General features: G+C 46.0%; 1 pseudogene; it reads right to left on the bottom strand.

Moving 5' to 3' along the window:
• Nucleotides 1-355: 355 nt before the first annotated feature.
• Nucleotides 356-1037, bottom strand: LOC121103069 (annotated as a pseudogene).
• Between the last annotated feature and the right edge of the window lie 5961 nt (nucleotides 1038-6998).

The following is a 6998-nucleotide window of genomic DNA, read 5'->3' as shown; positions in this document are numbered from 1 at the left end:
TGTTAATGTAGTATGATAGGTAAATGCATTCTGCCGTCCGATTTCCAATGGAGTTGCACCAATTTGGTGTTACCCTTTCAAAAAACTCCCATAAAAAGTTCAATAAGAAAAAATTGATGAGCTGGTTAAATATCAAAAATAGATTTTATTATATTCTGCAATGTAAAGGTGCACATAATATATGAAATAATCTGAATCTTAAAAGTATTTACATACGTAAATATTTAAATAGATAAATAAACATGAGCATGGTCATCCGGAAGCAACTACTGCTTGTGGGGTTGACACGTTCTAGAAACACTGGAAAAATCGACTCTGTTCATGTCACCAGGACAGCAGAAATGAGAGTCTTTGACACGGCCCACTCCGTCGGGAAAGTGTGATATTCTCAGTCAGAGAGATTCATTTCCGTGTTGAAATGGGTCTCATTTCTTGCGCCTTAGTCCTTCTTGCAAGATCGTTGATGAAAACAAGGAGCTCGTGATTTCTGCTCTGACAGTCTCCCAGGCACAAGGGCTGTATTGCTTCTCTTGCAGGTAGAGGGAGATTCTTTGGAAGTAGTTCCTCAGGATGGAGTCCACATTCATGCCGGGAGTCTCTCCCACTCCCGCCGCCTGCATGGGACAGGCTTCCAGGGCGCTCAGCTGCTCAGAAAGACCCGAGCAGAATTCCTCTAGGAGGGTCGTGTTCCAAGCAGCAGATGAGGCCTCTGTGCAGAAGACGTGGAAGATCTTCTGGTTCATCACATGCACGACCGAGAGGGCTTGAGCCTTCTGCAACTGCTTGCCATCAACCACCTCCTTGGGGAAGGCAAAGTCAGTGTGTACCCGTCACAAGAGCTAGCAGACATTCTTTCATTTGTCCAGAGCGTCAAGGCCCTCCAGGCAAACAGGCCATGGTTCTGAGGCAGGTCACAGCCCAGAGAGCAGAGGGAGTTGCCGCTGAGCACCACCAGGGCCACCAAGAAGGAGAAGGGCAGGGCCATTGGGGATCCTGCAGAGGCTGCTGGCCTGGCTGGGGTGGGCAAGTCTGGGAACCGTGGCTCTAGGTTCTCATACCTTGCCTTGTGCGTGTGCCTTAAGTAGGGGACTTAGGAGTTTTCAATTTCTGAACGTTTCCCTTACTTTCTACTTCTCTTTTTGCTTTCCTTAGGCACTTTCTACTTGGGTTTAGAGCATGGGTTTCTCAACCATGTATTATTTTTTCATCATTGTGTCTTGTCTTCAGAGTCTTTCTGGATGCTTTTAATTCAACCTTCCAGGAAACTTAAGAGCTTATATATACATATATATATATAGTTATGTATTGTATTTCTATCTGTGCTTTATAGGTACAAGGAAAGTGTAAAGTTTATCCAATTCAGGGTTAAGATTGACTAAACATTTTAAGCTAAAGTTCAATTTTAAAGCTATTGATGCTGAAGTAATAAGGAAATTTGATAAGTGACTTATAACTTCTTTACAGATATAAGGTATAACATAGAAAGTACATATGCAAAGTAACAACTTCTGAAAAGACAGAATGATTTCAGTGGACTTAAACATTTAAAATCATTCCAAATCACTAGAATCACGTGAAAACTTAAATGATTTACTTAACATCTGGTTTCAGTGTACTGTATTTTAGCGTTGCCTCATAGGACAAAATCATTTTTACTTCACCTGCTACTAGACACTCTTGAAGGTATTGTCAAAATATTTTTTCTGTGTAGCACTAGACAATTACTGATGTGTTGAACAAGTTTTGTAGAACTAAAGAGTAAAATATAATTGGTATTTTATTGCCAAAGCCCACATCACATCAAAGCTCTGGCAAGCAACAACAAGACAGCCAATGGCATCTCAAAAGTAAGCAAGGATCACCTCTCCAGGTAAGACATTGAGATCCAGGAAATGATGGAGAGAAACTCCGTCAATCCTAAGTGATTGGTCTTATTCCTGGTTTGTCGCAAGGATCTTGCAGACAGTTTGTGTGTCATCCAAGCATTCTATGTCATTGTTTCTTGTATAAGACCCAAGATAACCCAATGAGAGACGATACATATAAGGTTGTGTTAGACCTCTCCAAGCCTGTGCCGCGTCGCACAGCAGGTGGCCTGGTTCTCATCTAGACGTGGACGGGTGAAGATTGTGTTTTGCCAGGCACACTCACTCACAAGGTAGTTACCACCTCTAGGAACATTTTTCCTCCGGAGTGACTGAGTGTCTTCCACCTGGGCTCTCCGGGACTCACTCCCTGAGGGCGGGCTCACCATGTCCTGAGGACTTTAGGTTCCCCAACTGTGCAGGGGCTGGTTTCCTTGTGAGCAAAGCCATTACTGCCGCCAGATCCTTGCGCTCGCCCCTGGAGTGTTTGTGCAGGGACACGAGCTCTCAGTGCTGACCTCCTCCTCCTCTCCTGACAGGCATCAAAAGTGTCAGCAGCCCTCAGATGCTGAGGGTGAACGATTGTGTTGTCGACCTAGAGGAAAGACCCAATTGGAATCGTTTCACCTTGAGTTTGGGAATGTGTTTATTTTGTCACGACAGCTCTTACTTTTCCATTTTTTCATTTTTTTTAGTAGGCTCCACACACAGGGTGGAGCCCAACGTGGGGCTTGAACTCACAGTCTGAGATCAAGGCCTGAGGTGAGAGTAAGAATCAGATCCTTAAGGGACTGAGCCCCCCAGGCGCCCCTATTGTTCCAATTTTACTGAAACGACTGAACACTTGTTAGGCTCGTAATTGCTGAGCGGGGCACGGGGAAACCGCTGATTCTGTCTCTCTGGTGAAACTTCCAACAAAAAACCAATGACTTGGAGTAGTTCCTTCAGTCTGCGTCCTTCTGTGAGGCATCTCAGTGTGGTCATCTGCCTGGTGTTCAGAATGCGGGGCCGAGGCCCAGGCTGTGACGTCAGGGAGAAACAGCCTTCTTGCCTCTCCTTAGTCATGCTATTGCATTTTCAATTTCAGAACCACACCGAGAAGATCTGCATGACTTAATCTGTCCACAGTGCTTACCGGACACACCCCGACTTGCTGCGCCTGCCTCCTCTTCTACGCCATCACGAGGATCATACGAAGGAAGTGAAAGAAAGGCCAAGGGGCTGCACCGGTTTTCTCTATCACTTTCAAGACATCCGTTTTCTGTTTCTCATTTCAACTTTCCTAGAGAGCCAAACATGACAGTGGTGTGTGGGGAAGGGGGCAAGACAGATGTTCTGTCTGAACGTCACAGAAGTGAAAAGAGTGGCCTCTCCGCTGAGGAAATGCCAGAGTGTGCGTTAGCAAAATTGGATGCGGCAACACTGGGGAGGATCAGCTCTAGCAGAGGGAGAGCATGAAGGCTGCACCGATTTACCCCAAGTCAGGAAAGTGGCTGCCTCGGCCAGAGGCTCACACGAGACCAGCTCCTGGGGCCCCGGGCAGCCCTCAGCTTGGCAAGACCAGCCACCTGAGTTTTCTTTCATTCAATCCACATGTGCTCAGCGGTGAGGAGAGATGAGAGGAGTCACACCAACCAGCTCACAAGAGGCTGGCGACCAGCACCCCAGCTGCTCACCCTCCGTGGAAGGAGAGAGGATACTCGCCCTGCCTGAGCGCTCGACCTACTTGAGAAATCCACTCAGGCCAGGGAGCTTGCCTTGATACATCTAATATTAAGGCCAAGGGAACGGAATGATCCTGAATGATTCTGTTCTTCATCTGGATAAGAACAGTGATGATGACGTTTTATGATGATAACACTAGAGCTGATTGCAGGCTAACTCTTCTGAGATCCTTGAAATCCGTAACTCTATCTTCTCAACATCTCCGTTTGGATCAGGCGTATTTATACAGCTGTTTGGAGAGATGTCGAAACCCAGAGGAGTGAATTATTCTGAAGGTACCGAGGTCGAACGTTAAGGAGTTGTGAGATTATGTCTTGTCTGGAAGCACCTGTTAGAAAGTGGGATGGATGGAAATGGACAGTGGATTGAAGAGCCAGGAGAGGAAATGGCATGAAATCAGTCGGGAGGGGAGGGTGAGGGATCAAGGATTCCACTTCAGATGCCAAAGGGTTGTTGTCTCTTGTTGTGTCTGGTCCCAGGGGGTGTGGTGTGAGTCCACTGAACAACTGACTTGAAGTTCTAAGGAAAAGTTGACAGAATCCCTTCTAAATACTCATAAGGCAGTAGAAGTTTCTGCCAGTTGAAACAGAAGTTTGCAGCTGGCACTGGAGTAAACTTTCTTCCTTCCAATATCCTGCTGGCTGGTGTCGTGTCAGTGTCACTCCTGCTGGTGACACAGCTATGTGCCACGTCTGCATAGGAGACCTCTGTGCTCCCAGCGTCCACTTGAATCATCTCAGTGTTGATAAGCACTTTGAAAGACAGTTGACTCAATGCTGCCTATCTTTACTGTTCCTCCTTCTGAGGAGAAGTCACGATCCACTGACACTTCTCACATTTTTGTTCTCCCTTCCAGGTTCCTAAGTTGCTGCTGACTTTCAAAACCTTCATATTTCCAGACACGCAACTTCTGTTTTTTTGTGAGCAAAGGATCATCCCCACACCTGGTTTAATTAGAACACAGCACGCCAAGCACAGACACGTTGACCTCTGGATTTGTTAGGTGTCGATTACGAGTGCTGGTTTCCTGTTTTCAGTGTGTTTCTGTGCAATACACATCTGGGGGCCTTCGCCCATAGCAGGAATCAGCTGGCAGGAGGTTGGAGGGAGTGCCGAGTAAGCACCTGCCTCCCTGAAGCTGCCAAACCTGGCCGCATGTGGCCAGTAATGCACAGTGATCTCTCACAGCCCGTCGGTGGGCACCCGGGCACGAGCCCTGCCTCCCGCACGTCCCCTGGCAGGTTGACCAGAAGCACCTAGGGTTGGAAAGTGGAGGACGATGCTCACCCCCATCACCCCTGCCTCTGGCCTGCCCATTGGTTCTCCAACATTTTCCAATATTTAATAATCAGTAACACTAGCATTGAAACCAAATGTGGCTATAGGGATTTTCAGGACAAGACTTACCCTTTCTCACAGACAGGGTAAGGAAACAGGTTTAGGAGAGTACTAGAATCCCTGGATGTCAACAAGTAGCCTTTTTGTAGCCGGAAAGGGCATCCTCAGGAAGAGGTCCCATTCCTGCATAGATCAAGCATGGCCTCCAGTCTTGGTCGCCGCCCTTGGTGCACATGACCACCAGGGCCCGGTCTTCCCAGAGAGGCCCTTCATTAGCCCATGCTTCTACTGATCCTGCTTTCTGTTTCCTTTTAGCCACAGCTGCTCTTACATCACACTGGATGGAAATCAAAACAAAGCCTGTCTTGAGGGTGGTTCTGCAAAACCTAGAGATTTCATTTCATTTTTGCTTTCTACTTGCTTTCCTGGGATGCGCTGCTCTGTAGAGAAACCTTGAAGCTGACACCACAAAAGAACAGAAAGCTGTTGTGTGAACAGGCTGAGAGGTCAAGAGAGTGAATGCCAAGGGTGCTGTGGGGACTTCTGCCTTGGTGGGGACAGAAACTGTTAGGACACGGGAATGTGTCCTGGAATGTAGAGGCAGAGGGTAAAGTGGGAGCCACAAGGTTAAAGAAATAGCACATTCTGTGCACTTCCACCTAGATAGCTATTCTCGACTTGAGATGTTCCTACAAGCCACCATTTCATCACTGATTATAAATACAAACATTTCTTCACAATAATGGGGAATGGACTTGGTCAGCCTTGTCTACTATTCACGACAGAATTCTGGTTTTGAGGCTGCCTCCGTTAGAATTCAGTTCGAAGGGTTTTACACACTGTTCCCAAGAATTTCTAGAAAGAGACAAACAGTATTCTCACGTATAGCTGTCTGAAGAAAAATAAGACGATACGTACTACATATTTAAGTCATTCCTTTGTGAGAAATGCAATGATAGGCGTCTCTAAAGTGCATGAGTTCAGTTAATATTCACAGTATTCTGTCATAATTGTTAAATCTGTTTTAACTCCTGAATTTCACCCAACTGACTCTAGCTCTATGGATTTCCATGATCCATGTATATTCAGCTGATTTTGACCAACAAGCTAGTCATTGCTCTGGACATTAAGAGAATGCCTGACTCACTTTCCCATGCTCATTTTTAAAGAACGTCTGTCAGTCTTTATGTGTTTGAGAATTTTGTTATTTGGGGATCCACCAAAGATTGTGATATTCCTAAAATGAGGAAACATTGCCAGTGAGTAACAGAAAAGAATTCTTATCATATCAAACTCTCCAGAAAAAGAAATGTGGTATAAAGCTGCTGTAGTAAACAGGGTCACAAAGAGGAGTTAAGGAACCTATTTAATAAAGCCAGGAACATTATTTTGTCAGTAGTGATAGATAATTGGATGAAGGATTGAATGAGTTATCTATTCCTGCCCAGTGAGTTCTTAAAGCTGAGCAGCGTACCACTACACAAGGTAGTAAGAACCAAGACAGGATACACCATTGTAAGTAGTTAAGTCACAATTCACTCTGAATAAGATATTAAAGACATTAACATGATTTCCTAGAACATCACTTCCAAGGATCACCCAGGAAGAAAGTATGACATGAAAGGCAAATTATGCACACAGAAACCGACCCACATTATTCCCAGATCCCATGCTGTATTCTTCTCCACTTCAGAGGTGCTGACTTCTCTTATTTCTGCTCCCACCTGCTCCAGTGTGGTCTTTGCTTATGCATTCCACCAAAGAAACACCACCGCTTTAGCTGGACAGCAAAGACACCTATTAATGTGACATAGCAGGTATGTTCAATCCCCATCTTCCAGGAATCCACTGACCGCCTGGAGAAGAACATTAAGTTCCTTCAATACTCACCGGCATCCGCCATCTTACCTCTGTACATGGCCAAGAGTCCACTGTCTCACCCAGGCTCCTCTGTCCCCCTCCCTTTAATGGGCTGGAGAGGCTCAGAATCACTTTATGTCTGCTTCTCACACTACACGGCTCCCCAGCAGGACTCACCTCAGTTTCTGATTTCCCCTGCTGATATGGACG

Source organism: Ursus maritimus, unplaced genomic scaffold (genome assembly GCF_017311325.1).
Source record: "Ursus maritimus isolate PB19 unplaced genomic scaffold, ASM1731132v1 scaffold_17, whole genome shotgun sequence".
Classification (NCBI taxonomy): Eukaryota; Metazoa; Chordata; class Mammalia; order Carnivora; family Ursidae; genus Ursus; species Ursus maritimus.
The sequence above is the reverse complement of the archived record's forward strand: the minus strand, read 5'-3'. Positions and strand labels throughout refer to the sequence as shown.